At 54.0% G+C, this 27536-nt stretch overlaps 7 non-coding genes across 7 annotated transcripts; 4 read left to right on the top strand and 3 right to left on the bottom strand.

Moving 5' to 3' along the window:
- The first annotated feature begins 547 nt into the window (after positions 1-547).
- On the top strand, positions 548-629 carry TRNAS-GCU. The gene has a single exon. It is a non-coding gene; the product is annotated as a tRNA-Ser (tRNA).
- Positions 630-2424: 1795 nt separating this feature from the next.
- On the top strand, positions 2425-2498 carry TRNAT-UGU. The gene has a single exon. It is a non-coding gene; the product is annotated as a tRNA-Thr (tRNA).
- Positions 2499-9445: 6947 nt separating this feature from the next.
- Positions 9446-9518, bottom strand: TRNAA-UGC. The gene has a single exon. It is a non-coding gene; the product is annotated as a tRNA-Ala (tRNA).
- Positions 9519-9630: 112 nt separating this feature from the next.
- On the top strand, positions 9631-9704 carry TRNAI-AAU. The gene has a single exon. It is a non-coding gene; the product is annotated as a tRNA-Ile (tRNA).
- Positions 9705-12077: 2373 nt separating this feature from the next.
- On the bottom strand, positions 12078-12149 carry TRNAD-GUC. Its single transcript has one exon. It is a non-coding gene; the product is annotated as a tRNA-Asp (tRNA).
- Positions 12150-21290: 9141 nt separating this feature from the next.
- On the bottom strand, positions 21291-21362 carry TRNAD-GUC. The gene has a single exon. It is a non-coding gene; the product is annotated as a tRNA-Asp (tRNA).
- Positions 21363-24557: 3195 nt separating this feature from the next.
- On the top strand, positions 24558-24630 carry TRNAR-UCG. The gene has a single exon. It is a non-coding gene; the product is annotated as a tRNA-Arg (tRNA).
- The last annotated feature ends 2906 nt before the right edge of the window (positions 24631-27536 follow it).

The raw sequence follows: 27536 nt of genomic DNA, 5'->3' as shown, positions 1-27536 counted from the left end.
GCTCAGCCTCGACCCCCTTACCTCTGTCTGCACCCCTCTCCCCAGCAAGCAACAGCCCCACTCCCAGCCTCGGTTCTTGACTGCGGCTTCCGAGGGGCCACAGCCATGGCTAAGAGGGCACAGTGTGAAATGTTTGGGGACCACTGGTTTAGGGTGATGTTCTCAATCACATCTATGCAGTCCAATAAAAGCTATTTCTCACCCACTGACCCCTCCATCAGGACGGACTAGGTCTGTTCTGCTGCCCTTCACTCATGCAGGAAGGATAATAACGTTTCATTCCACTCAATCCTAAAGTGATTTGTAACCCGCCACCAGCCAAAACTGGTCATTTTGGGAAAGCGGCCCCATCATGCTGCATAGCTAGGCAGAGTAGGTGTGTCTATGCAAACACGGTCTGTTCCTGAAGTCTTTCCCCCAGCTCCTCACTAGATGTGAGGGGGGAGCTCATTCAGCCCCTGCTTCCGCTTAGTATTTAAAAACTCCTTATTGTCCCTAGCTCTGCTGACCTTAGATTTCTCCTCCTGTCCAGTTTTCTAACAGCTCAGATGAGGTGGCCGAGTGGTTAAGGTGATGGACTGCTAATCCATTGTGCTTTGCACGCATGGATTCAAATCCCATTTTCATCGGATGCGTTTAGTTTTCACCCCTCCTTTGTAGACAACCATCTCCCCCTTTGGTACAATGACAGATCAAACAATGTTGCTTCTTGCAAACAAAAACCTTCTCAGAAACTCAGAACTCCCTTGCTTTAAATAAAATGTCTAAATCCCAGATTTCTTTAAAAAAGAAATTCTCTAGTGCTGTATTTCTTAGTTTTTATCTCAAAAGGGAACATCCTCATCATCTCCCCCAAACACCCTGGGACCTGCCCAAATTATTAAAATACCCTCACCCCGAGCAAGGCCAGAGCAGTGAACCAGAGCTAGTGTCTAGGCCAAGCTGTTCTGAAGGAGGCAACTCCAACATTTTCTCCCTGCTTCCCTTGGCAAGGTCTGACTGAGAAAACAAAATTCCCCAAACTGAAAATTTTCTGCTGAAAAACTAATACTAGTCTGTTTGGGGACTTTGGTTTGAAAGTATTATTGTTATTATTCTCTTCTGATTTCTGAATCAGTTCAGTCTTTGTCCTCCAGGTGTGTTTCCAGCTGCTGAGTTGTGGGGGAGAGAGGCCAAGTCATGATGTCTCTTCCCCTCTTTCATAGTTTCTTCCAACTTGCTAGGAAGCTCCTTTGTTACCATGTGAGTCAAGCAGTGTCCATTGTCTCTGTGCTATCTCGGAGAAGTCTGCATTGTACACGGTTCCTGGGATAGTCTTTGGGATTGTGGATCCCTTCAACGGGCCAGCAGCGAGTCTGGCTCCTCCCTTGTCACACCTGAAAGGCTGGTGGGGGGCATTTCTCAACCTCATAACATATCTCAGTAAAACACACAGAGCAAAACTTCATAACTTCCCAACCAATGCGAGCACACACAATCCAACACGATATTAATCTTCAACAGATCAAGACTTTTGAAATGATACATCACAAGACAGACTTTGAACAACCCATGTCATCATTATATGAGAGTGGTGAATATGGGGCTTCCCGGTGCTGCTCTGAGCACAGCGTGCCACACCTGGGCTTCCATTGCAATGGAGACGTACCCTTAGAGTCCATCTCTCCTGGGATAAAGATGGCCCACACCTGACTCTCTGCCAATCCCCACTGGGCCCTGAGAAGTGTTGTTCGTTTTTGTATTCTATAAAGCAGAGAAGCAGATGAAGTTTTGCTCCCAAGGTGTGTGTGTGATTCTTTGGACAGGTCTACACTACAAAATTAGGTTGGTGTAATTACATTTCTTAGGCTGGCAATGCAGTTCTATCAAGCTAATACCGGTATAGATAGTGGCTCAGCTGTCAGAACTTTCTGGAGCTATGAAAGGGGAGGGGCCCAGCCTCTGTAGCAGGAATGCAGGGCAGGCGAGTTCACGACAGGCATGGTGGGATACTGGTGGAGGCCAGTTATGGTGATAAATAATGACCAGCAGCATTTACACTGACATTTGTCACTTTAAGTTTGCTGCAAAAAGCACTAGGCCTCTCGTCGAGGTAGTTTTATTTTGTCACCAAAACAGGGCAATTTTGTCGCCAGACGTGGTATTGCAGTGTGTGCACCAGCCAAAAACTGCTGACCGAGGGAGCGTTGTGTGTTTTTCACACATCTGAGCAATATAATGATGCTGAAGTAACCTTGTAGTGCAGACCTGGCCAAAGATTCACACACACAAACACACACACACACACACACACACACAGCTTGCAAGGAAAACCTCACCTGCTCCTCTGCTTTGCAGAATCCAAACACAAGCAAATCTTTTCAGGCCCCAGTGGGGATGGTAGGGAGTCAGGTGTGGGCAGACACTGTGCTGTTGCCACAGGCAGGCACCATGGCTTAGCTGGTTAAAGCACCTGCCTTGTAAATAGGAGATCCTGGGTTCAATTGCCAGTGGTGCCTTGTTGACTAACTCTTGGGCAACCTGGTATTGGCTACTGTGGGAGGACAAAACACAGTGCTCTTTGGTCCAGCCCAGTATAGTTGTTTAAAATATACTCACAGGCACTGATAACAGACTTACTGAAAGTTTGGGAGTTAAGAGCTGATAGGTCAGTGTTCCAGCCTGTCACAGATGATCCTGCTTCCTCTGGGACAGGGGCAGGTCTGGGCTCTCACACTGAATGGCTCGTTGTTGCTGAGAGAACCTGTGGGCAGCTCATTTAGTTTGCACCGAGGGTTGAGTCCTGCTTTGTGCACCGTGTGTGAGAATGAAAATCCTAAACCACCCTTTGAAATAACGAATGCAGCAGGACGTGTTATTGTCCCTGCCCCAAAGCAGACAGACCAATGGAGAAATGCCATTGAGTCCAGGGTAATACTCCACTGCCGTTCTACCTTTTTTGCTTGCTAAACTCCCTCCCAACCTTGAGGGCTCCCAGAGCCCGGTATTGAGCCTGAGCCGAGATGTCTACGCTACCAATTTACCACCCCACGGCCCTAGCCTGGGAGCTTGCACTGGCACGGGACAGCGCTGGGTGTTTCATTGCAGTATGGACATAGCCTAGCATTATGTCTACACTGCCATTAACACTCCCAAGTCACTATTCTCAAACCCTGGGTCAGCTGATTCAGGCTTGTGGGGATTGTGCTGCAGGGTTATAAAATTACAGTGTAGACACTTGGGCTTGAGCCCAGCCTCTGAGACCCCACGAGGGGTGAGGGTCTCTGAGCCTGGGCTCCAGTCTGAGACCAAATGTCTGCACTGCAGTTTTTAGCCCCACAACCTGAGCCCCAGGAGCCCAAATCAGATCATCCAGGCCAGCGGGATTTTATCACAGTATAGATGCCCTCTCAGGGTATGTCTACACTGCAATGTAAGCCCAGGGTTAGCAGAAGTCATGTCAGCAGCCCCAACACATTAACATAAACCATGAGGGAAAGACCCACTCCCCAAATAAGCTGGGCAGTGTCCTTCTCCCTACGATTTGTATGTCCGGCAACCAAAAGTCCTTTAACATGAGCCATCCCCTCTCTGCACCCCATTCACAGCTGTTGTCCTTAGTCAGTGCAAGCCCAGAGGTGCTTCTGTAGAGTTCACCTGCCATCCTGGGTGGAAAAGGAGGAAAATAAGAAGGCACCGTATGTCCCCTGCCTAGCAAGTGCTATTGCATTGAGGGTGAGTCCCTCTATCGGGGTCTGCCAAGCACAGTTGTGCTGCCCTCGATTCACACAACAAGGATAACAACCCTTTATTTCTCCTGCCCCTATCACATGGAGACTGGGAATCCAACACCAGCCACAAGTGATCATTTCGGCAAGCAACCCAACCTATTTCCAACATACTGTAAAATCCACATGCAGACTCATACATGAAACCTTGCAAGAAAATCTTCCTGAGGGGGTCTGAAGCACCTGCTGCTGGAGGGAAGGAGGGAGCCGTGGGTTGGGATTGAGGAGCACTGGGAATAGGAGGGGGCTGTGGGTTGGGATTGAGGGGCACTGGGAATAGGAGGGGGCTGTGGGTTGGGATTGAGGGGCACTGGGAATAGGAGGGGGCTGTGGGTTGGGACAGAGGAGAAGGGTGAAGAGGAGCAGGCTCTGGTTGGGAGTGAGGAGCAGTGAGCATAGGAGGGATTGAGGGTTGGGACTGAGGGGCACTGGGAAAAGAGGGGACATGGGTTTAGGCTGAAGAGCATCCTCGTTTGGGGATCCAGCAGGACAGGAGAAGGCAGCAGGTGATTCTAATTCCTTAGGGATATTCTGTGTGTGTGTGTGTGTGTGAGTGTGTGTGCAGGGGAGGAACATGCTCTATGCCCAGAGGCCTTCATTCCTCCAGGCTGTGAGGACAGAGGGGCTGTCAGGAAGTTGCCCCTTCAAACCCACACACAAAAAGGCCCTTCTGAGGAAAGGGAAAATCCTGCAGAGAAAAAGTAACATCAAAGAGGACTCAAGCAAGACAACTTAAGATCTTGGTGAGCAGTTTATCACCTGACCAGGGACTTGAACCCTGGACCCTAAGATTAAAAGTGTGATGCCCTGCCCACTGAGCTAGCCAGGCTCACAAAGCAAAAGAGCAAGTTGGTGCAGAGGAGAAACTAGTCAAGAAAACAAGAGCAGGAAACAATAGGGGAAACCTGCTGCTCTCTCTGGCCTGGTCGGGGGGCTGTGCCGATCGGGTGTCCGTACTAAGCTCGGCATCAATATGGTGATCCCGGGGAAGCTTGGGGTCCCCAGGTTGCCTAAGGAGGGGTGAACCAGCCCAGGTTAGAAACGGGGCAGGTCAAATCTCCCGTGCTGATCAGTAGTGGGATCGCGCCTGTGAGTAGCCCCTGCAGCGTAGCCTGGGCAAGGCAGTGAGACACAGTCTCTTTTTAGACACCCCCCCTCCCCTGCAGAGACTGGATGGGGGGATGGGAGCACCCATTGTGGGGATCCTGAACTGGTGGGAGGGAGGCACCATGGACCAGGGATCCCGAAACGCAGAACAGGGACACCCTCACACCAGGTGTCTTGCAGCAAGAGCTGCAGTCTTGATTTACAAACTGCAAGTGATGGGGAATTTACCACCTCCCTTGCCGAGCTTGTTCCACTAGATAATTAGCCTCACGGTTAAAACATGGTCATTTCCAGTTGGGATTTTCTTACATCGACTGCAAGCCAATGGGGCCTTGTTCAGTCTTTGTCTGGTGAATTAAAGAACCTTTAAATCACATATCCCCCCCTCTGGGAATTTGTAAAACGTATTTAAACCAGTGATTAAATTGCCTCTTAGCCTCCAGTCAGTGAAATCAATTGAGCTTCTTCAGTCTCTCGCTGTAGACATTTTCCTTGTTTTTAAAGGCAAAAATTCTGATCTTTCCAACGGGAGCTGCTGCTTCAATGTTTAGTTTGGGGAGGGATTTGGCTGCACTCAGAGATCTGCCCGCGGGTTACAATCTGCGATCCGAAGGGTCAATCGCAAATAGCGTTTAGATGGGACCGTTAGTGCCGCCCCCGTGTGGCCAAAGATTAGAACTGACGAGCAGAGTTTACAGCTGGAGCCTGGGACGCTCCTGAACAAACTGGGCAAAAAGCCTCTCGCGTGGGATCCTCGCTGTGCAGCAGGAGGCGGAGGGAAGCTGATTGTCAGGGCTCAGGGCAGCTCCCTGCCAGGCTGAGCCGGTGTCTGTGCTAAGCTCGGCATCAATCAGGTGATTCTGGGAAGTTCGGGGTCCCCGGGCTCCCACAGGAGGGTGAAGCAGGTCACCCCTGGAGCAGGTTAAAGCTGCAGGGTGACAGTGGGGTTGCTGCCCCTGTGAACAGCTGCTGTAGCACAGCCTGGGCAGGACAGGGAGAGCCAGTTAGACCCCCCCAGCCTGTATCGGGGGATGGGAGCACTCACACCCTGGGGACCCACCCATCAGAGATCTGCTGGGGGGGAGAGTGGCACCCACACACCCAGGATCTTGTAGGGGGGGACAAGGGCATCCACACTCCGGGATCCTCTGCAGAGGGACGGACACCCACACACCCAGGATTCTGTATGGGGGGCAGAGGTACCCGGACACCTGGGCGGGGGAAAGAGGCACCGAAACATCTGGGATCTTACCTGGCAGGACAGCGGCGCCTGCAGCTCGACATGAGACGGGGGGCGGGGGGAGCAGGAGCATTTCCCAGTCCCAGGCTGTCCCCGTTTGGCCAAGGCACAGAGCTCACAAGCAAAGTTTAAAGCTCCAGCTGCCAAGCTGCAAAACAAGCTGGGCTCTGTGGCTGGTGCCTGTGATCCCGGAGGCTGAGGCTAGCGGAGCGCTTGAGCTCAGGAGTTCTGGGCTGCAGGGGGCTGTGCTGATCAGGTGTCCGCACTAAGTTCAGCATCAATATGGTGATTCCAGGGAAGCTTGGGGTCTCGAGGTTGCCTAAGGAGGTCAGAAATGGAGCAGGTCAAAACTCCTGGGCTCATCAGTAGTGGGGTTGCGCCTGTGAATAGCCCCTGCAGCGTAGCCTGGGCAAGACAGTGAGACACGGTCTCTCTTTAGACACCCCTACGCCACAGAGCCTGGATGGGGGGATGGGTGAACCCACACGCTGGAGAATCTGACTTGCACCCAAGCAACACGGATCTTGAAAAGAGGAACAGCGACACCCACAGAGCCTGGATGGGGGCAGGGGAACCACACACGGGAGCTAGTTCATGGGGTGGGGGACACACCCATATGCTCTGTTGCACCATTCTTAATGAGAAGAATGGGGGCATCCACACAACACAGATCCTTAACGGGCGGGGGGGCACCCACACAATTCACTATTAACCAGGAGGGACAGGGGCACCAGACACCCCCAGTAGCATGGAGAACACCCACATCCACCGGATCCCTCATGGGGGTAAGACAGAGGGGATTGTAATGGGGCCCAGCGCACCCACGCACCAGGGATTGTTAAGGGTTCAAGGACCAGGGACACCCACACACACTGAGATCACGGCCTTGGAGGAACGCAAACCCTCCACAGAAGGACCTGGTCTGTTCCATGATGGCAGCCCAGACTGGGTGCATCAAAGTCTCTTTTTATACAGCCACACCCCAGAGATCCTGACTAGGGGAGAGAGACACCCACCCACCAGAGATCCTTAATGGTCTAGGGTGCACCCACACACCAGAGATTCTTATGGGTGGGAGGAATGGAGACAGCCAGACACACTGAGATCACTTCCTCCAAGGAGCCTGGGCCAGACAGGGAGACACAGTCCCCCTTTACATATCTGCCAGACAACCTTCCTCCCACTCCCTCCACACAATGTTCTTATCTGGGGGTCAGACTAGCTGAGCTAATGGCCCCTTCTGCCCTTAAACGCCATGAAAACATTTCCCTGGTTTCTCCTTGTGCCTGACAGACACCACGGTGAGGGGCCCAATAGAAGATCCTGGACACAGCGCTCTGGCTCTTACTTTACTTGGGGATGTCAGTGCTTTCCTAGCAAAGCTGCTGCTAAAGCGCTGGATTTGGGGAACGGTTCGGCTCCGATTCAGAGATCTGCCTGTGGGGTGTGAACCTGCCACGAGGAGCGGGAAACGCAACCAGCAACGGGAGGCGTTGGCTGAGCTCCAGGCTGCCCCCGTGTGGCCAAAGCGTAGAACTGAGCAGCGGAGTTTAAAGCTGGTGCTGGGAGGGACCTGAACACGTGGGGCATGAAGGCTCTTCCGTGTAACGCTTGTTGGGTGGGCAGCTGAGTGTAGCTGATTGCCGGAGTTCAGGGCTGCACCCCAGGGTACTGAGCAGGTGTCTGTGCTCAGATTGGCCTCGCTATGATGGTTTCTGGGAAGTTTGGGGTTACCAGTCTCCCTAAAGGGAGGGGAGCCAGGCCAGAAAAGGAGGCTTTCAAAACAATGGTACGAATTGCCAGTGGGACGGACCCTGTGAAGAGACGCTGCAGCCCCGCCAGGGAGAGCCGGTCTCTCTTTATGCAGCCCCCCCCCCCACATTCCTCAGGACGGGGGTTGTGCTCAAAGATCTGTGCCCCGTGTTTTCACCTCCATGTGAAAAGCACAGTGCAAATAACCCTCAGCGCATCAGCTCAGTTCCAGGCTCCACTTCCACCGGCTCAGGCAAGATGGTGCAGAGGAGCGCCTGGGTGGCTGTGGGCCTGGGGAGGATGGCTTTTGATTTTTCAGCTTGACCGCTACGGGCAGCAAGGCCAAAAGTCAGATGGCCGACTCTCCCGTCCACCACGCTCATCAGGAGCCCTTAGTCGACAGGCTCAGAGAATGCGGGCATCGCCACCCACTACCTCTTGCATGCAAAGCGAGCGCTCTGCCGCTTGAGTTAATTCCCCACAGCTGGCCTGACTCTCAGGCACCGGGCAAAAAAAGGCAATGGGTCTGTGGCCTTAAGCAGAACACAGCCTGAAATGGGGGCAGGGGGGCGTGCTACCCAGAGCTGGGGAAGAGGGTCCGAGTCCCAGCCACGCTCCTTGGCACAAACACCAACGCTCCCTCCCTGGAGTGTGTCTGGGCTGAGAGTTAGCCCCTGAAACAAGCACCAAACTTCAGAAGACAACGCAGGGATAGATCACTTGACGATTGCCTGCTCTGGCCATTGCCTCTGAAGCGCCTGGCATCGGTTACTGTCAGAAGACGGGATAGTGGCCTAGCTGGACCATCGGTCTCACCCAGGAGGGCCATTCCTATCTTCACCACTTTCCTCTAACCCAAGCAAAGCCAGGAGCAGGCCCAGCTCAGCAACTCTAGCAGGCTCCCTGGCCCCTGGCCCAGCATACAGCAAAACGACCCTGCCTCCGCCAGGATAGACAGCCACCGACTCCCTCTTCCAGACCAACGCAGCCCTTCCCCGCTTTGGCTGTCTCCAAGCTGTCTGCGTGCTCTGCTCTGCTCCACGGCTGCCATGCTGCCTGAGATCAGGAGGCTGCCCGTGAGGTCTCACGGTCTCAGCTGAGCTGGTATCGCGTGCCACCCCGCCCATCTCCTCATTCCCTTCATGGACCCTGGGATGTGAGTAATTCTGTATTTGAGTGGCTCTCCCTCCCGGCCAATGAGCTTGGTGTAGACTAGCAGGGAGGGAGGAGGAAAGGGATTGTGCTCCAGTGAGAGCTCAGAAAGAAAGGTGCAGGTCCCCCACTAGAGCCCAACACAGCAGAGCAGAGCAGAGCAGAGCAGGCTGGAGAATGTGTGTATGGGTCTGACTACTTCTCCCATGCTCTTCCATTTGAGCTAACTTCCCCCAGCTGTCTCCAGCCTCCCAGTCAGCGCAAGGGGGAGAAGGGCCGGGGAGGAAGAGCTTTGTGCTCCGCAAGGGCTGGCTTTCTGGGAGGCCAAGCGGGGAGAGGGATGGAGGCCACTGGAGGAGCTGAGCCAGCTGACTGTCCATGGCTTCTAAAAGAAGGGCAAGAGACAGCCCCGCAGCTGCCTTGCCACTGGAGAATGCAGGCATTGATCCTGCTGCCTCTCGCATGCAAAGCGAGCGCTCTACCACTTGAGCTAATTCCCCTACCTTGGTAGGTGGTGTCTCGATCCATCCATTCGATAACGGAGGCCACATCGTTCCCCGCGCCAGCCAGTGACTCCTTCCAAAAGGGTCAGGCAAGACAGGGCTTGCCGTCGGCCGGCTAGCTCAGTTGGTTAGAGCGTGGTGCTAATAACGCCAAGGTCATGGGTTCAAGCCCTATGCTGGCCACTCCGGGAGGGAGAGGGTGGCTTCTGCTCTTTTGGCTGACTGCTAGGGGTGGCAGAGGCCAAAACCTGGTGGGCCGGGAGCGGGCAAGAGCCCTGCTGGGCACAGGCGCCGGGCAGCACCAAGCTCCTGACACCTCCTTGGGCTCCCCTCCCTGGGCTCCTCGCTCCACCTGCTGCCTGAAAGGAACTTGGAGACGGGTGAGCCCGGCCAGCTGCCTTCCAGGCTCATAGGAGGCCAGGCTTGAGCTGCACGCCCGCGAAGCCAAAATCGCAGGCCTGCCGGCTCGCCCCCATTGTCCACAGGCGGTTGACCTGATGGCCCGAATTCTTGCCGGCCGCCGGCTCCACCCAAATGTACCCGACGCCGGATCACGCTCCCCAGCCCAAGCCACAGAGGAAGGCTTAATACTCGGCACCCCAACCTAGGGGAGAGGCTTCACACTCCGCTGGCGCAGGGTGACCTTTGGGACTTCCCTGGACACCATCCTCCCACCGCCCACAGCCAGACCCCCCAAGCCCACCCCTCCGACAGGAAGGAGCAGGAGGACCACTCCGCCCAGGGGCACCATCACTCCAAGTCAGCTTCACTTGCTTTCTCTTCTACCCCTTTCCTGCCAAGTTATGCGCGCCTCACGGGAGCCAGCTCTGGGAAGACGCAGGCACTGCACTCTGACTGGCGCAAGCCAAACGCCCCACACCAAGAGTTTAGCACGGGCTCTTGAGGCACTGGAGGAACCCCATGCAGACGCACTGACGGAGCTAAGCTTTACGGCCAAGGGCCCTACCTGTGCAGAAAGCCAACTTGCTTGTGAAAAAGACTCCTCTTTCGGCTCCCCTTCCAAACTTCCAAATGCCTCCAAATGGGAAAACACACCCACTGAAACACCCAAACGGTCCTAACGCTGGGGCCAGGCGAAAAAGAAAAGCAAGGAAAAGATTTTTAAATGGCCACCCTGCCAGAGTCGTACAGCTCCGCAAGTGAAACCCATGGGAGGGACATTACACAGAAAAGGGGAATGGAAAGCTGCCCAAATTGAGATGCTGTGGAAAGCTACAGCCCCATCGCTACTCCTACTCTGCACACTTCTTGCAACAGCTGATGAACGGCCAGGTGCTTTTCACATCCAAGCCCACACCAGGGGAAGACCTTGAGAAGTTTCCCGTGGCTTGCCTGGTTCAGCTGGTCAGAGTGCGGCACTCGTGGAGGCAAGATGGTGCAGAGGAGCCCCTGGGTGGCTGTGGGCCTGGGGAGGATGGATTTTGATTTTTTGGCCTGACCGCTACGGGCAGCAAGGCCAAAAGTCAGATGGCTGACTCTCCCGTCCACCACGCTCATCAGGAGCCCTTAGTCGACAGGCTGGGAGAATGCGGGCATCGCCCCGTCATAGGTTTATTCCCCACTTCGAACTTTAGCATCCACAAGATGGGGACCTGCATGGGCCCCTCTCAACTTAAATCCCAGTTTCGATCTGGTAAAGCTGCCACCCTCTAGAAGTTCCAGTGTCTAGCACACGCCCTGTTCCCCCAAACCTTCCCTGGGGAACACAGATCCAAACTCCTTGACTCTTAACCCTACGGGAAATAAACCATTCCCCCACCTTCTTCCCCCTCTCCTAGTTGTTGGGAAAGATACCTTGATTCAAACTCCTTGAATCAAACAAAGAGGGATTCACTTTTCCCCCTCCACTTCCCCTGAAAATCCAAACAAGGGAAAAAATCAATCAGGTTCTAAAAAGAAAAGGATTTTATTAAAAGAAAGAAAGAAAGTACACTATCTCTGTAACACCAGGATGGAAAAACCACAAGGCGTGCTGCAGGATAGCCCCTCCCCACCAAAAAGCAGTGCCGTGACCCGGATTCGAAACAAGGTTGCTGCGGCTACGGCGCAGAGTACTAACCACTGTACGATCACGGCCAGGCGCTGCAGGTGCAGGCAGCAGCCCAGCGGAAAATGCTCAGCTCTGTGCTATCGGGGCGGCCACCTACCTCGCCGGCGGCCACAGGTCTTTCTCAAGTCTCCCCATTACAGTCACAGGTCAAATGCTGAGCAAAGGAAAAAAGACAGGAAGCCAATCCCATGCCTGTCCCTTTTTCTGTCTTCCTCCACCCCTGGACCAAGTCCCTCCCCGTTTGTCTGGGTCATTGTCCTCATGCCCCTGGCCAGCCTATTTCCCTTTGCCGCTCTGAAACGTGCCCCCACGTGCAGGCCCCGAAGCTTTGGCTAGGGCGAGCGTGTCTTTGCGAGGTAATTGTCTCTCTGGAGGTGAAAGCCATCAGTGCGGGGTGTGAAGGGAAGTGGCCGTAGAAGGAGAATGCAAGGCATGTGGTGGGCAGGCCAGGGATTTCTTTGTCCCCCCCTTCAAAAGGGGTCCCCCTCCCCGTCAGGGAATCGAACCCCGGTCTCCCGCGTGACAGGCGGGGATACTCACCACTATACTAACGAGGAAAGGGGCATGGTGAGTGGCCCCAGCTCCCATAGACCAGCTATGGTCAGCATACACCTACACTGTCGCGTGGGCCCCAGCAGGCAACAACACCCCTGGCCCTCTTCTGCTTCCCAAAGGCTTTGGCCGCAGCAACAGCCCTGGGAAAAGCCCTGGCCCTCCTCACCTGCCCTTGCCCAGCAGGACGCCTTTCCGGGCCTACACAGCTCCTCACACAACACCTTGCCCTCCCCTACCAGCTCAGCAGCACCTTTTTTCCTCTCAAAACCTCCTCTTGACACCCTCCCCCTTCCACACTTCACACTCACCTCATCACAAACTCATCCACGGCCCCTTTGGCTTCTCAAGCGCCTCTGGAGGGACGCAGCTTCCCAGGCACGCAGATCCTTCCCTTCAATGCGCACTGAACGGATATTCGAAACACAGCCCTTTCCAGGAGGGAATGCGCTGCTTTTGGACCCTGGCGCCCAGCAAGAAGTCCTGGGACTCTTTTTCTGACCGATGAACCCCACTGACTTGCCTTTAACAAGCAGAAACTAAGGACCGGCTGATGGCTCTCTTTGCAAACGGACGCCATCAGACTGAGCCACGAGGCGTGCTGCAGGATAGCCCCTCCCCCCAAAAAGCAATGTCATGATCTGGATTCGAACTGCGGTTGCTGCGGCCAGGGTGTTGCCGGCACAAAGGCCTAAGGCGACAACAACAGTGGTTCGTTGCCCGCTGTGCTTCGCTCCAATAAACACACCAAGGTGGAGAAGCAAAACAAAGTTTATTTGAGATCTCAAAGCAGGCACTAGGAGAAACAGTATCTCAAATCCAGCGCAACAAAAACAAGCAATTTTCCCTTTTTATATGTCAAGCTGTTTGTTAAAGCCTTTGTTTCATTCCCCCCTACCCCTCCCTTGTTAACTGCAGCTACATTAGGCATTACATTATAGCTTGTTAGAAAAGTTCTCATCCGCATGTTTATCTGTTGGCCTTGTCAGCTCAGGCACATGAAGACTTCTCCCCCTCTTATCACTATTTTTGCTAGTTAAACAGGACCGCAGCTGTCTGCTAGAAAAGCTGACTCTCACATATTCTGCTTTTAGGCTGTTAGCATTTAGGTTGGTTAAAGTTCACAAGATGGAGTTACTGTGGCTCACTTAGACCCAGAGCAGGGGGGCTTCATCGACACTCATGGTCTTCCACCCCCCCAAGTTACCTGGTAGCTACGCCCAGTGACACCAACAATTCCTCCTTTGAGAACACTCAACAACCTTTGGCAGAGTTTTCTCATACTCTGAAGACAAAAAGTGATTAAGTTCCATACAATCAGGGTCATCAATTAAGGGGCACAAGGGAACATCTGGGGAATGGGGGGTACAAAGCTTATGTATAAGTGCTTTACAGCAAGTGAGCAAAAGAAAGAGAACAAAACAGATTACAATACCTGTGAGCAGGAGGCGAACAATACCTCCCCCTAATCCCCCTAGATCAGGTAACCAACCCCAGAGGGAATCAAAAATAGTAGGTTCTGCTTCCTGGGCCTTCCACAGGTTAAAGGCCCGTTCAACTGACAGGATGTGCTTGTTAATATCCTGTGAAGATTCTGGGACATAAATACAACATTCGTCCCCAATAAGGGCACAGACCCCGCCCCGTGAGGCCAAAATATAATCTAGGGTCTGGCGATTTTGCAGGGATAATAACCGGAGTTGGTATAACTCAGAACTTATGCCTTTGTCTATGGCCAGGGTGTCATTGGCAAATTGAGTAAGGAATACAGAAAGTCTCTTATAAAGTTGGGCCATTCGCCCTACTCCATAAGAAGGGAGGAATATCATTCCAAACCTGTCTCCCTCACCGATGGGTTCAAGGGTAGCTCTCAGGGACCGGTAGTACCTGGGGCGACCTGAGGGAGCGTGGGCCACAACACAGAGGGGAGGGGCAAGGAATCCTTTATAGCAACTTCCATGCCACCCATGTGGGAGCCACTTGTAGGCATTACGGCCACACATAAAAAATGCCTGTCCATTAGCAACCAGCCCATTAATCCCCTGCTGGTGCTGGGTGGCAATATGAGGGGGCCAGTACTGGAGTCCTTCCCCAGTATCCTGGCCAGTGCTGTTGAGAAAGGGGATTGTAACATTAGTTGTTGGAGACAAGTAATAGTGACAGGAACTATTACCTGCAAACCAAAGGGCATTAGGTGAAGAAGGCTCCCTAAAACAAAGCAGACCTTGGGGTACAACCCGGAGTCTGATGGGGGTAGGTTTCTGTAAGAGGTTGCCAAAGGGTTGCCAGGAGCTGTTGGTCAAACTATAAAAGCGCTCCTGAGAACAATTATGGCTTAGGTTTCCTCCAACTCTGCCCGACATAAAAGGCTGCCGTATATTATAAGAAGTTATCAATATTTCCTGGCAAATATCAGACCAATTTTGGGGAATGGCACGCCAGGGCAGCCCCGCTGAATGATGGGGAATCTGGGCACATATCCAACAGTTGGAGAGATTAAACTCACGGGCAAAAGCAATTTTCAGGGCTTCATATGTATTGGTAGCCATATCTGTAGGGAGAGGTCCCCATTCTGCATGTGCTGTGGGTGTAACAGGAGGGAACAGAAGGAATACCTCTGTGACAAAAAAGAATGTTGTAAAAGACCCTAAACCTGAACCCATACTGGCAATTACAGCAACCCAAATGCCCAATGGATAAGAATGAAAGCCACCAAACAAAGCAGAAAATAAAAGGACCAGGACCAGAAATTAGGTCGGCCTTCTGTGAATAGATAAAACCAATGCTCAGGGTGCTCGTGGGAAGTGCGCTGTGGCTGTTCAGAGAGATCACAGGGCATTCCCAGCGACCCTTATTGTCTTTTGAATAGCAGTTTAAGTCCCAAATCGTCGCTAGAAGCTGCTTCTTTAGCAGGCTGCACAGTCCACTGTTCAGGAGCAGGCACTGCTTTTAGTCGAGAGTGATGAATCCAGTTCTTGTGTCCTTCGACCTTTGCCACCATGTGGGAAACAAGCAGGACGGTGTAGGGTCCCTTCCACTTCTCTTGGAGAGGCTCATCCTTCCAGGTCCGAACGAGTACAGAATCGCCTGGCTGCAAGGAGTGGACCGGGGTATCCAGTAGAGGAGGCTGTGAATCTTTGGTATACCTGTGAAGAGAAGAAAGAACAGCAGACAGAGAGCATATGTACTGAGACAAAAACCCGCAGCCTACCTCCCACTCCCCTAACAGAACCGGTGTACCATCCAGAGGCCATGCCCTTCCAAACATAATCTCGAAGGGACTAATCCCTAACCTGCCCTTGGGGAGAGCACGAATGCGGAGTAACACAAGGGGCAAAGCATCAGGCCACTTAAGAGAGGCTTCCTGGCAAATCTTAGAGAGGTGTCGCTTGAGTGTCTGATTAGTATGTTCCACTACACCACTGGCCTGTGGTCGCCACGGTGTGTGGAGCTTCCAGGAGATTTGCAAGACATCTGAAATCCTTTGAACAATTTGAGATGTAAAGTGTGCCCCATTGTCAGATTCCATCCACTCGGGGAGCCCAAAGCGGGGAATGATCTCCTTGACAAACTTAAGAGCCACTGTTTTGGCGGTGTTGTTACGACATGGGAAGGCTTCGGGCCATCCACTGAATCGATCCACCATGACGAGGAGATACCTGTACCCTTGGGTTCTAGGAAACTCAGTAAAGTCTATTTGCCACACCAATCCTGGGCCTGGGGTAGGTTCCAAGGTAGCTGGCAGCACTGGCACTCCTGGTCGAGGGTTATTCTTTTGGCAGAGTAGGCATTCAGCCTGTACCTGGGATGCTAGGGGTCTAAGTCAAGAGGTTAGAAAATACTTGCTCATGAGCTGAGTAAGAGCCTCCCTGCCTGCGTGGGTGGTTTGATGCAGTTTTTGCAGCACTGGTCGGATTAAGCCCTTGGGCAGGAGGACTTTTCCCTTTGTGGAGTAAAACCATCCCTCTTTTTCCTGGAGACCAAGCCTGTCAGCCAGGTTTCTGTCCTCAGAGGAGTACTTAGGGGCTGCAAGCTCACCTACTGATGGAATGAGGGCATGCATTTGGGCATTCTCCTCTGTTGGTGATTTCAGGGTAGCAGCACGCTTGGCTTCCCTGTCTGCTCTAGCGTTGCCCTTGGTTACATCCTGGTCCTCCTTCTGGTGAGCTTTGCAATGCATCACTGCTACTGCTGAGGGGAGCTGTACTGCTTCTAAAAGCTGGAGAATTTGAGACCCATGCTTGACCGGAAAACCCTGAGCAGTTAACATTCCCCTTTGTTTCCACAGACCAGCGTGAGCATGCAATACCCCAAAAACATATTTTGAGTCAGTAAAAATATTAACCCGTTTGTCTTTTGCCAGTTCAAGTGCACGGGTTAAGGCCACTAGTTCAGCAAGCTGGGCAGATGTTCCAGCAGGTAAACTCTCTGCTTCCACTGTATCGTAGAGGGTCACAACAGCATAGCCCGCCCTCCTTTGCCCATCTATGACAGCACTGCTCCCATCAGTATACCACTCACAGTCTGCATTTGAGAGCGGTTGATCTTTTAAATCTGGGCGGCTGGAGTATTGGGCATCTATGACATCCAGACAGTCATGTTCCTGCTTTTCTGTTTCTGGTAGCAGGGTAGCTGGATTAAGGGTGGGACAGGTTTGCAAGGTAACTTCAGAGTTCTCTAACAATTTTGCCTGGTACCGAGCCACCCGAGCCTGAGTGAGCCAGAGACCACCCTTAGTGTCCAGCAGGGCTTGGACCATGTGGGGAGTATACACTTGAACAGTTCCTCCCAGTGTTAATTTTTCAGCTTCCCCAAGCACCAGGGCCATGGCTGCGACCGCCCGCAAGCATGCTGGCCACCCCTTGGCAACTTGATCCAGTTGTTTGGAAAAGTAGGCTACAGGATGTTTCGAAGCACCTAACAGCTGAGTAAGCATTCCCAGGGCTACCCCTTTTCTCTCATGTACATACAGTTGGAACGGCTTAGAGAGATCCGGTAAACCCAGGACTGGAGCCTCCATTAACTTCCTCTTTAAGATTTTAAATGCCCTGTCCGCTTCTGGGGACCAGTGAAAGGGGTCATGATCCGCTCCCTTAACACATTCATACAGAGGTTTTGCCCACAGTCCAAACTCTGGGATCCACATTCTGCAAAAGCCTGCCATGCCCAGAAATGCCCTAAGCCTTTTCCGGTTGCTTGGGATAGGAATCTGGCAAATAGCCTCCTTTCTTTCGTTAGAGAGCTGCCGTTCTCCTTGCCTTATGTGAAACCCTAAGCACTGTACTTCTGAGAGGGCAATTTGAGCCTTGTTCCGAGCCACCCGGTATCCTCGGAGCCCAACAAAGTTCAGGAGGCTCACAGTGGCTTGGAGGCAAGCGGTTAATCCCACAGCCGCAATTAACAGGTCGTCTACATACTGCAGGAGGAGGATCCCGTCCGGAGTATTCCACTCCTGCAGGTCTTTGGCCAGTGCCTGGCCGAAAAGCGAAGGGGAGTTTTTAAATCCCTGTGCCAACACAGTCCAGCAGAGCTGTTTTTTAACCCTTCCAGTGTCTTCCCACTCGAAGGAGAAAATCTCCTGAGATTGGGTATCAACTGGAATTGTAAAGAAAGCATCCTTCAAATCTAGGACTGAAAAATGGGTATACTGCCCCCCTATAGAGGCTAACAGTGTATACGGATTTGGAACAAGGGGGTGCAGAGTCTTAACCCACTCATTGACTGCTCTCAAGTCCTGTACCAGCCGATACGTCCCATCGGGCTTTTGCACGGGCAGGATGGGGGTGTTCCAAGCTGATTGGCATTCTCGTAGTACCCCATGCTCTAGGAATCGAGCTATAGTCTTTTGCAGTCCCTCTCTGGCTTCCCTTTTAATTGGATACTGTTTGATCCGCACTGGGCTTTTTCCTGGGAGGAGTTGAACCTTAACAGGGGTGTGATGGGTTGTCCTTCCGGGGACCCCTGATGCCCAGGCAAGGGGATACACCTGGTCCTCCCACTGGCTCCACTCTGGGGCTTGCATGGCTGAGGGTTCAACTGCAAGGGCCATTATCCAGGCATTCTCAGGGGGTAAGGTAAGGGTTATATCATCTTGAGTAAAATGCAGAGTGGCACCCAAACGACAAAGCAGGTCCCATCCTAATAGGGGTGTTGGACAGTCAGAGAGGTAAACCAGCTTGTGAGATACAGTTGTGTTGCCCAAGGCACATTCCGCTGGGGCATATACTGGGCACTTGGTTCCTTTCCCCGTGGCACCAACCACTGTAAGGGAGTCTGCTACTGGCAGCTGAAGGGGTTGATTCACGGCAGTTCGTGCTGCTCCAGAGTCTACTAAAAAGTCTATTTCTGAATTTCCCACCCTCATTTTTACTTGGGGTTCCGGGGGCAGGATGGTCCGTCTCCCCTGACACCCCTAATCTTGATCCTCTGCTGCCATCATGGGGGTATCTTCCCTTTCAGGGCACTCATTTTTCCAATGTCCCTCCTTCTGGCATATGGCACACTGGTTGCGACCCAAACGCCTTTCCTGGGGACCGGGGCGCCCACGTCCACGGCCTCTCATTCCCCAGCCCCTTTCACCTTTCTGTGACTTTCCTCTGCCGCCAGCCTGCACCGCCGCTAACATCATCTTCACTTGCCTTTTTTTTTCTCCCTCTCTAAGGGCATAGGCCCTGTTGGCAGTCTCCAAAATCTGAGCCATAGACATTCCCATTAAATCCTCCTTTTTCTGCAATTTCCTTTTAATATCAGGGGCCGCACGGCTAGTAAAGATACCCTTTATGATTGCCTCAGTTGTCTGATTATCTGGGTCTGCGCTAGTACTTTGCCGGATGGAGTCCCGAATGCGCTGTAGAAAAGCCACTGGACTCTCTTTTGATTCCTGGATTAGCTCTTACGGCTTTGCCCAGTTGTTATGTCGGACAGCCGAATTCCTTATAGGAGTTAAGCATCCTCAAACCCCCCTCCTCATTCGGATTCCACCCGGGGTCCACTGTGGGGACAGCAGCTTCTGGCAAGGGTTTTCCTTCTCTAACCTCATTATACCTTCTTTGTGCCTCCTCTCTAGCTTTAGCTATAACTTGACTCCGTTCCACTTCAGACAACAAATTTCTCATAAGTATGTTGCAATCATCCCAGTCAGGCTTATGGCTAGCTAGACACCCTTCAAAGATTGAAATGAACCGACCTGGATTCGTTGAGAATTCCCCTGCTTCTGACTTAAAGGCAGCTAGGTGTACAGGGTAAAAGGAACATGAGAGTACACTGGCACAATCTGGGCTGCACGCTCCTGTGTTCCAGGACGGGCTACCACATTCTCAGTAATCAACGGATACAATCCCACCGAGGGGGCACTCTCTGGAACCTGTGGGGGTGTTGGAGCCGAAGGGGACACCGATTCTGCCATTACAACCGTGGGAGGGTTCTGGGGATTAGCAGCATTTACTACCGAGTCTGTCGGAGTCAAATGGCACTTGTGTAAAATATCAGTCCTATTTCTTAACATCATAAACATATATGCATAGAGATGTTCATTCCATTTACCAGTTCGCTGACAAAACAAAAGTAATTGAAGGATCGTGTTGTAATTAAGTGATCCTTCTGGTGGCCACCTTTCCTGGTCCTCTAGCTGATATTGAGGCCAGTCAACTGTACAGAACCTTTTTAGTTTACTTCTAAGCATTGAATCTGATGAGAACACATCCCAGTGGGCTAGAATGCATCCTAAGGGTGTACACTGTGTTCTGCCGGCTGTACTCTGTCCCTGTCCCATACTCTATGAATATGGAGAAACTGGGCATCCCCAGGTCCTAACAGGCAAAAAGTCCACACCACTGGACCGTTCCTACCTTATCCACAGGACCGGTTCCTCACCGTCGCCCGCAGCTCCTTCTCCACTTATCTGTGCGTTGCACCATTGTGCCCTCCGGGGTCGACCAAACCATGTCTCCGCCGAGGCCCCCGATGAAGTCACCGGTGCGCGCTGGGTGTCGGTCGTTGTCGCAATCCGTCGGCCACCAGGAGGGATCCGAGCAAGGCTAAATTTTGCCTCGAGCCCACCCAGGGATGCCAAAACTGTTGCCGGCACAAAGGCCTGAGGCGACAGCAACAGTGGTTCGTTGCCCGGTGTGCTTCGCTCCAATAAACACACCAAGGTGGAGAAGCAAAACAAAGTTTATTTGAGATCTCAAAGCAGGCATTAGGAGAAACAGTATCTCAAATCCAGCGCAACAAAAACAAGCAATTTTCCCTTTTTATATGTCAAGCTGTTTGTAAAAGCCTTTGTTTCATTCCCCTCTACCCCTCCCTTGTTAACTGCAGCTACATTAGGCATTACATTATAGCTTGTTAGAAGAGTTCTCATCTGCATGTTTATCTGTTGGCCTTGTCAGCTCAGGCACATGAAGACTTCTCCCCCTTTCCTCCCCCTCTTATCACTACTTTTGCTAGTTTAAGCAGGACCGCAGCTGTCTGCTAGAAAAGCTGACTCTCACATATTCTGCTTTTAGGCTGTTAGTATGTAGGTTGGTTAAAGTTCACAAGATGGAGTTACTGTGGCTCACTTAGACCCAGAGCAGGGGGGCTTCATCGAGACTCGTGGTCTTCCACCCCCCCCGAGTTACCTGGTAGCTACGCCCAGTGACACCAACAACGGCGCAGAGTACTAACCACTATACGATCACGGCCAGGCGCTGGGGGCGCAGGCAGCAGCCCAGCAGAAAATGCTCAGCTCTGCGCTCTCGGGGCGGCCACCTACCTCGCCGGCGGCCACAGGTCTTTCTCAAGTCTCCCCATTACAGTCACAGGTCAAATGCTGAGCAAAGGAAAAAAGACAGGAAGCCAATCCCATGCCTGTCCCTTTTTCTGTCTTCCTCCACCCCTGGACCAAGTCCCTCCCCGTTTGTCTGGGCCATTGTCCTCATGCCCCTGGCCAGCCTATTTCCCTTTGCCACTCTGAAACGTGTCCCCACGTGCAGGCCTCGGGGGAGGCTTTGGCTAGGGCGAGCGTGTCCTTGCGAGGTAATTGTCTCTTTGGAGGTGAAAGTCATCAGTTCCGGGTGCGAAGGGAAGTGGCCGTCGAAGGAGAATGCAAGGCATGTGGCGGGCAGGGCAGGGATTTCTTTGTCCCCCCTTCAAAAGTGGCCACCCTCCCCATCGGGGAATCGAACCCCGGTCTCCCGCGTGACAGGCAGGGATACTCACCACTATACTAACGAGGAAAGGGGCACAGTGAGGGGCCCCAGCTCCCACAGACCAGCTATGGTCAGCGTACACCTACACCGTCGCATGGGCCCCAGCAGGCAACAACACCCCTGGCCCTCTTCTGCTTCCCAAAGGCTTTGGCCGCAGCAACAGCCCTGGGAAAAGCCCTGGCCCTCCTCACCTGCCCTTGCCCAGCAGGACGCCTTTCCGGGCCTACACAGCTCCTCACACAACACCCGCCTGGGACCTTGCCCTCCCCTACCAGCTCAGCAGCACCTTTTTTCCTCTCAAAACCTCCTCTTGACACCCTCCCCCTTCCACACTTCACACTCACCTCATCACAAACTCACCCACGGCCCCTTTGGCTTCTCAAGCGCCTCTGGAGGGACGCAGCTTCCCAGGCACGCAGATCCGGCTGATGGCTCCCAAGTGTGCAAGTCCGTCCCCGAGAGCTGCCCCATAGGGTGACATTGAAGAAACTGGAAAACGGGACGGGGTGGGGGGGTAATAGGCTCCTATATAAGAAAAAGTCCTCCCAGACCGGCCTGTCCCTTTAAACATGGGACATCTGGTCACCCTGGAGCAGCCCCGCCCTCCTGCTCCCCGGTTGGTGCGTTTGTAACCCAGGGGCTGAAGCCGACGCGAGAAAGGGAAGTGAGCGAGCTCGGAGCTCTCCGGCGCCACCTGCTGGGAGCAGAGGGCAATGACTGAGCAGCGTCCTGGCTAATTTAAATATCACCTGGTTCTCTGCCGGGTGGCTCCACTGGAGAGCTGGGGCGTGGCCTGAGCGTGGCAGCACCTTATTTGCATATTAAAAGTGGCAGTTTGCGGCCATTGGGGTAAAATATGAGTAAGTTTTGGGGTTGGGCCCCACATGTTTAGTGCAGGCTGTGGGGAGCCGGGCTGAGCAGAGCCTGCCCCGACGGGGTGTGTGGTCACCCTGAGCTGGGAGCGTGTGGCCAGACATGGGGAAGGGGCTGCGCATCAGGAAGGGGGGGGGGTGTGGTGGTTGTAGAAAGAAGAAAGGGTGTCCCTCTTTTTGGGTGTCTGGGCGGGGTTCTCGTTACCTAAGGAAGAGCAGCAGTGGGAGAGGGGAATTGAGACTCTGCTTTGGAGGTTGCTGGGAGCCACCCGGGTGCTGGCTGCTGCTGTGGGGCATAGGACAGGTTGGGGCGGGGCTGTCTGGGGGCTTGAGATGAGGGGCGGTTCCTCGTTGGCTGGTGCTGGCCTGCCTAGTGTTTTCTGACAGCTGATCTCCCATTGGCCCTCGTGCAGGGCGGGTCTCTGACAGCTAATCACCCATTGGCCCTCGCGCGGGGCGTGTCTCTGAAAGCTGGTCTCCCATTGGGCCCTCCCCAACTGACGGTTCTGACAGGCTCATCTCCCATTGGTGACGTTGTCTGACAGTGATGCGGGGCGGAGCCGCCAGGGCCTTGTGCGCTCAGAGCTCAGCGCCGCCCGCAAGAAGCGGCGCGCGGGGCCGGGTCCTGCTGCCGGGCGGAGGAACCGAGACCGCAGCAGCGGCGCCGCCTCCCGCCTGGCGAGAAGCCGCAGCGCCGGGGGGGGTCACAGGGTGTGAGGCGCTTCCGCGCGCGGCTGTTTCCTGCCGGTCGCGGGGTGACGGGTCCTGCCCGGGGCGGCCGGGGGGTCCCGATGGCAGCTGGGGGCTCTGGCATCCGCCCGCCCGCGGCGGCTGGGAGCTGCGGGGCCACCTGCAATGGCCGGGGGCTGCGGCTTCTCCTCACCCCGCCCCCCAGTGACTGGGAGCTCCGGGCTCTGCCTGCGGTGTCTGAGCGCTGGGGGCTCCTCTCCTGCCTGGGGCGGCCGGGAGCTCCCGGGGCTTCGGCGCTGCGGGGTCTGTTAGCAATGACATGGGGCTGCAGTGTCCTCCCGCCATCAAGGCCTGCTGGGAAATCCTGGGTCCATCCGCAGCAGCTGGGAGCTCTGGGGTCCACTCGTAGGAGCTGCAGGGTCCATAGGCAGTGGGGTGGGGCTGTGGGGCTCCCCGGCCACCCATGGCTGCTGGGAGCTCCAGGGTCTGCCCGTGGGAGCTGTGGGGAGATGAGAGGTTTGGGGTGGAGGAGGGGGCTCCAGGCTGCAGGGTGGGGCTGAGGTATTCAGAGTGCAGGAGGGGGCTGTGGGTTGAGACAGGGGGTCGGGGTCCAGGACGGGGTGATGGCTCTGGGGTGAGGACAGGGATGATCTGTTCCAGGTGTGGGAGGAAGCTCTGGGCTGGGGCACGGGGGTGAGGGCTCTGGGGTGCAAGAGGGGGCTCTGGGTTTGGGGGGGTTCAGGGCTGGAGCAAGGGGTTGGGGTGCAGACTTACCTCGGGCAGCTCCTGGTCAGCGGCGCAGCAGGGGGGACCTACTGGCCACTTCCAGGGCACAGTGCGGTGCCCTAGGACACGTAGGGACCAGCCTGCCTGAGCCCCGCAGCATGGCTGACCGGACTTTATAACCCAGTCACCCCACTGGGAACTCTAGGGTCCCCCTGTCACATGTGGTGGCTGGGAGCTCTTGGATCCACCCACAGCAGCTGGGAGCTGTGGGGTCCATTCGTGGTGGCATGGGCCTGTGGGAGCCCCTTCCGGCACTGGTGGCTGATAGCTGTGAGGCCCCCACTGGCCGACAGCTCCAGTCTTGCTGCCCCAGGGCTGAGGTGGAAAATGTCACTGAGATCTCTGAAAGTCACAAATTCTGTGACCCCCTTTATATAATCTTAGCCTTAATAGTTGTTGACTCTCTCTCTCAATCTAGTGGTCTGCTCTAGCGCGGATGGGACAGGGAAGACAGAAGCTCACCCCCCAGCACAGGTTTGGGCAGAAATGGCTCTTGGGCTATTTGCTGTGCATGCAGAGGACTTGTCCAGGCCGGTGGAGCAGCTCAGCCAGATGAGGAGCTGGAAGAAGGAGACCTGAGCAGCCTGGACAGCCCACTTTTTCTCCACAGCCACTGCCTGTCAGCAGGATTCCTCCTTCTCCTCAGTGAGACCAAATCTAAGCACCTAGACAGCCGGTCCATCTGCTGCACCCCAATCCCTCATGCCTGAGCCTCCCTGCCAAAGTCCTGTACCTGGCTCCAGAGAATTGTCTCACATCTCACTGGGAACTCGACTTCTTGTGCCCAGAGAGTCTCGGCCCCCCTCAGTAGAGGACCTGAGAAACACAGTTTCTGCCTTTTCCAAATCAGTGCTTGGAGAGGTTTTGTTCCTGTGACCACGTGGCCTAATGGATAAGGCGTCTGACTTCGGATCAGGCGATTGAGGGTTCGAGTCCCTTCGTGGTTGTGTTTGTGCAGTTTTACCTTTGTGCTGAACGTCCTGCTCCCTTCAGGGCTGGAACCTCTTCTTGGCCGCTCAGGACAATGCTCTGGCTTCAGCTAGAGCCCCGGGAAGGAGTTGGGGGTTGGGTGTCACACAGGCGGGGGCATGAGTCCCAGGTGCTTCCAGTCTCGCCTTTGCCCTTCCTGACTTGCCAAAGAAAATGGGCGGCTGCCCGGGCTAGCGTGTGGAGCAGTTTCCCTCTTCCAAGTGTGCGCCTGTCCCTGTGCTTCAGGGGGTTGCTACATAGCGCCTTGGGAGCCTGGGTGTTTCTCTGCTTCTCGCCAGCTGGGGAAAAGCCTCTTGGGGTAAAATCTCCTGCCCCACTGCCAAAGTGAGCACAGAGAGTGGGAACGGTCAGAGGCCCCACCAGGGGGCTGGCCCTGCTTTCCTGCCATCTTCTGATGTTGGCCACAGAGCATCAGCAGCCACCCCGCATGAACGAATGCTGGTCTGTGGGTGGCCTTCAGTGGGGGTTTGGCATGGAAGGGAGCAGGCTGGCCGGGTGTCTTTGTGCCCATCTGCTGGCCACACATAGGCATGGTCCTGCCCTCCTCTTGCCCTGACCTCAATTGTTCTGTGGCTTTTAAGCCTTCCCTTGGAGCCATCTAGGTGCCCAGAGGAGGAGAGGTGCTGGGCTCCATGTGGGAAGAGGAAGAGTGTGGCAGCTACAGGGACCAAAGTTGTGGGTATCAGGTGAAGCAGCAAGAAACCCAACCATCAGGTCAACCCGCAGGAATCTCTAGCCAGACTGTTAAGTTCTAGGACCCCACCCTCTAGCGGCTAGTTGGACCAAAGACCTATCTCCAATGGGCACCAGTGACCCAGGAGGAGGAGTAAAAAAACATCACTCTAGTTCAGCCAGGGAGAGAGTAACAAAGCACATTAAGCTCCAGGGCTTGGCAGCAAACTAATATATCTCCAGGAGGTCCCAGGGAGATTTGAACTCAAATTCCAGGAATCAAAGTCCTGAGCGCTGCCCATTAGACCATGGGACCTACTGTTGTTTTATTTTCTAGATCCCTGTGACTCTTGGCTGGTTTGCACTCTGCACTTATTGCTTCCCACCAGCAGCTTCCTCTCACAGGACTCTCTCTCCTCCTCCAGCGACTGTGGTCCTGCACTATCAGATCCGCGAGTCCTGCCCTGAGTCCCCGCATGCCCCTGCTTTGTCTCCATTCCCTGCAGGCTGCAAAAATGTCAGGGGAGGCCGCCCCTCCCTTCACTCGATGCTCCCACTCATATCGGCCAGCTGCAGCCTCATCTCCTGGAACTCGGCCAGCTGTCGCTTGGTCCGGTCGTACAGTCACACGCTGACTGGCTCCCCTGCCTGGATGCTCTTGTGGAAATCCCACAGGCGACACTGCAGGACTTGGCACTGCTGGTTTCTTTAATGTTGTGGTGTTTGCCCGACTGCTGGAACAAAGCCGCCAACTCCTCCCTCACCGACTTCCACCAATCCCCCTGGTTGTCATAGAACCCTCTGATGCTTTCCCGTTCTGCCAACACCGCCAGGCCTCACCCCCTGCTCCTTTGTCTTGCAAGCTCTGGATGTTCAGCTTCCAATATCCTCTGCCGTGGGTCAGGGACAGGGGCGGCTCCAGGCACCAGCGCAGCAAGCTGCGGAGGGCGGCCTGCCGATCGCTGTGAGGGTGGCAGTCAGGCTGCCTGCAGGAGGTCCCCTGGTAATGCGGATTAGGCGGCATGCCTGCGGGAGCTCTGCCAGTCCCGCAGCTTCAGCGGCAATTCGGTGGTGGTTACGCCGAAGGCGCGGGACCGGCAGACCTCCCGCAGGCATGCCACCGAATCCACCTTACCAGAGGACCTCCGGCAGGTGTTGGGATAGATCTGTATTACATTATATACTAATGTTAGATGTGTAGAAAGTGTGACTAGAAAGGAGCAGTGTGACGGTGCTGCCCGTGGGAGCAAGCTGAGGCCACTCAATCAGGGTGAACTGCAAACAAAATGGGGCAGACACACCCCAAACGCTGGTGGTTATTCTAAAACTTAGATTTACCAACCAGCACAAAACAGCTTCTGTAGCACCTCACTGGTTACTCAGAATCCAAACCACGCAGTTCCCTTAAAGTGCCCAGCCTCAGGCCTCCATCCAGACACACATGTCAGATATGATGATAATCCCTGAAAATCTGATCTCATCATATAAAAGAAAAGGTTCTTCCAATCCCAAAGGATCAGCCACATACCCAGGTTCAATTATAACTTAGATCTTACCCCAAATACACGCTACAGCCAATTCTTATTAACTAAGCTAAAATTTATTTAAAAAGAAAAGAGACAGAGAGAGTGTTGGTTAAAAGATCAATATACAGACAGACTTGAATTCAATTCTTGAGGTTCAGATGCATAGCAGAGATGAGCTTGTAGTTGCCAAAAGTCCTTTTAGAAATGGTCGAGAAGTTATAGTCCAATTTCCATATTCAGGGTGACTCCAGTCAGTGACTGGGGATCTCAGTCCTTATGGCTTAAGGTTTCCCCCTCTTGAAACCCAAAGCAGATCTGAGATGAAGCAGGCTGGCAGGTGAACTCTACAGAGGAACCTCTGGGCTTGCACTGACTAAGGACAACAGCTGTGAGTGAGGTGCAGAGAGGGGGGGCTCATGTTAAAGGGCTTTTGGTTGCTGGACTTACGAACAATAGGGAGAAGGACACTGCCCAGCTTATTTGAGGGGTGGGTCTTTCCCTCATGGTTTAGGTTTATGTGTTGGGGCTGCTGACATGACTTCTGCTAACCCTGGGCTTACATTGCAGTGTAGACATACCCTGAGAGGGCATCTATACTGTGATAAAATCCCACTGGCCTGGCTGGCCTGGATGATCTGATTTGGGCTCCTGGGGCTCAGACTGGA

The sequence above is a fragment of the Mauremys mutica genome, unplaced genomic scaffold, assembly GCF_020497125.1.
Source record: "Mauremys mutica isolate MM-2020 ecotype Southern unplaced genomic scaffold, ASM2049712v1 Super-Scaffold_100101, whole genome shotgun sequence".
NCBI classification, from domain to species: domain Eukaryota; kingdom Metazoa; phylum Chordata; order Testudines; family Geoemydidae; genus Mauremys; species Mauremys mutica.
The sequence above is the reverse complement of the archived record's forward strand: the minus strand, read 5'-3'. Positions and strand labels throughout refer to the sequence as shown.